This window comes from Marmota flaviventris, chromosome 3, assembly GCF_047511675.1.
Source record: "Marmota flaviventris isolate mMarFla1 chromosome 3, mMarFla1.hap1, whole genome shotgun sequence".
In the NCBI taxonomy this organism is placed as follows: Eukaryota; Metazoa; Chordata; class Mammalia; order Rodentia; family Sciuridae; genus Marmota; species Marmota flaviventris.
The window spans coordinates 168,697,943-168,701,006 of record NC_092500.1 but is presented as its reverse complement, the minus strand read 5'-3'; positions in this window follow the sequence as shown (position 1 = coordinate 168,701,006).

Below are 3,064 nucleotides of genomic sequence, written 5' to 3'. Positions count from 1 at the left end.
TATTGGGAATGTAAAACTTGGTTTAAAAACCCCAATTTGTTTTTTAAACATAAAGCTCTTCTAGTATAGAAACAGAACTCCCAGGTCTATGTTCTCAAAAATAAGTTATAAATTCTGTTCAAGACTTAACCTATGCCCCCCTAGCTGGAAAGTCCTTGAAGAACTCATAACTATTCAAATATAAAGGTGCAGTAAGTAGAATACTGTAAAAGCAGGACCAATGAGTTTCCCTCCTCTGACCACCTTTTAATGATAGTATTATCATTTTGTGGTACTAGGGAACAAACCAACACCTTGATCATGCTACTTTCGCACTCTACCACTGAACTGTGTACTTAGTATTTAGCTCTAGTTACTTTGTTTTCCCAAATCCTTTTTTTTTTTTCCCTATAAAAACTCAGTTTTGCTGAGTGCAGTAATTCCATAAATTTGGGAGGCTGAGGCAGGAGGGTCACAAGTTTGAGGATAGCTTCAGCAAATTGGTGAGGCCCTAAGCAACTTAGCAAGACCCTGTCTCTAAATAAAAAGGGGTTGGGAATGCAGCTCAGTGGTAAGGCACCCCTGAGTTTAATCTTCTACCAAAAAATCAAACCAACACAAAACAAAACCCTAAACTTTGCATTGCCTTTTGTTGGACATGCACTGTACCACTGTATGGTGGATATTTTCAAGTTAATACTTTAAGCCTGCATCAAGTAGAAGTTTAAATTCGAATAGAGAAAGAGGTTGCCCAATCTAATATCACTGTGTAAAAAAACATTGAAACAACTGAATTATTAAAAATGTCGAACTCAGTGGTAGGTAAGGAATCTTTACCATCTTAAAACACTCGGACCATAGGTTAATAAAAGATCTAATGAGAGTAATACCCAAGTTGTAATCTGACTCATATGAATAATTAGGAAATATGAAGTAAGGTATGTTTCCAAGACTTTTGGGGGAGGAGTGTAAACAACTTTCTAAACATGCTCGCTTATGCACGCTCGCTCTCTCTCACACACACACACAGCTTGAAGTACCACCTGAAAAGAGATACTTAAAATAGTGATATTCTCAAATACAAAAGAAACTTGATTCTTGATCACCTATCTTATTCTGCTTTTCTTTGTGGTACTGAAATGAAGCCCAAGGGTGCTTCAGCACTGAGCTATACCCCTGTTGACACATGTAAGTTGCTTAAGCCGTCCTTCACTCGTGATTCTCCTGCCTCAGCCTCCATAGTTGCTGGTTAGTTACAGATGCCACAATGCCCAGCACCTTTCCAGTTTTTTATTTTTTGTGGGGGTGGCACTTGTGTTCTTCCTGAAGTGTACATAATTATCTCTACTCCAATTTATGTGAAGTATAAATAAGATGTTCCAGCAATACTCCCAAAGAAAATAATTTAAATTTCACTTAAAAAGCTTTTATCAGTACTCGTCAGCTTTTACATACACAATATTCTAGCAAACACATTACTCTTATAGACTAAAAGAAGCTCAGTGTTCATGTTTCCATTTTCTTTAAAAGCATATCTACCACAATTAACTCAAATTAAGGTTTAAAAGAAACCTCAATTTTGTAAAAGAAAAAAGTGCATGAATGCATTTTTTTTTAACTCAAGAGACTAAAGGCTTCACAGAAGTTTAATACCTGGTAATTATTTGTCATATAAAAATGTGTTTATATTTATAAATTAACTATTCTTATTGCCCAGCCACCAAGTAAAGATCTAAGAAAATTAATAGAATGAAATTTCTTCTACCATAATCTTTTGAAAAAGGTTAAGGGAAAGATTGTATTAGTGGCAAGAGAATAGGAAATACAAGCAACTTGACAAGACTAAGTTTATTCTATAATTTTTATTAATAAAAAAATTAACCATGACCATATAAAATGAGTGGCTGGGCTTATAGTTTGCTACACCAAAGAAATTAAAAAATACTTGAGATAATGTTACAATAATTTATAATAGCATTCCCTTGATAGAGGCATTTTAATTTTAGCAATTGTTTCTCTTAAATATATAAAACTAATCTTTAGTGTCATGGATGAGTATCATCATAGCTACTGATGAATAAAAAGAGAATTTCCAAGAGCTTTCTCATGGTTTTATCTCAAGACATACAACCAAACTGCAGGGAAACCACCTCCCAAAAGGATCTTCTTGAAAGATACCCATTCAGAAAATAGAACATTATTAATATTTCTGTTAGGGGAACATCCCACTTGCAAATCAAGTGTGAAGAATAAATAACACAAATTAGGAATGCACCCCCAAGGCCCCCAAATCAATTAGTAAAAGTGCCATTAAGAATTATCAGACATATAATCAATGTGTTTAAATACAAATTCAAAATTTAACTCCAAAAGATACAGTGATTTTATTACATAAATTTTTTGTGTGCTAAAAATGTTAACTTACAAGATATAATAATAATATTTGCATAAGTGTATAGGGAATTACGGTGGGACTGTTTGATCATTTTTTCACTGTTGAAGATGAGAACAATAAGTAGTGGAAATATAAGCACTCGAGTCCTCTACATTCATGGCTCTTATATTACTGCTCAACCAAAATATACGACCATTCTTTAAGGATATAAATGCCTGCTCAATTCATCTTTTAAAAATAAAGTCCATTTTTTTCTTTCCATTAAAGCTTCTGCAGGACTGACAAAGGTACATTCCACCTATTAAAAACAGGGGTCATTTTCATCTTTGGATAAGGTGTCACCACGTAGGGAAAGCACAGTCACAGATTACTAAATTTTTATTTGAGGCAGCAGTTGGAGTCCATTAAGCACTTTTTGAACACTGTACCTTTAAAAAAGTTTTTCTTTAATGTAGCTTTGGGAAACCAAAGAAAAATATCTATGGCAAAGTACAACTCATTCTGATTTGACTGCAATAAAATACAAAAACAAAACCAAAAAATAGTGCAGTGTCAATTTAACCTATGGAATCACTCAACATTAGTTTCCTGTTCTACTGAATAAGAAAAAAAAAAAAAAAGCTTAACTTGTTAAAAACATTTTAAGTCTTTGAATTAATATTTAATAAGGCAAAAATTAAATTAAGCACT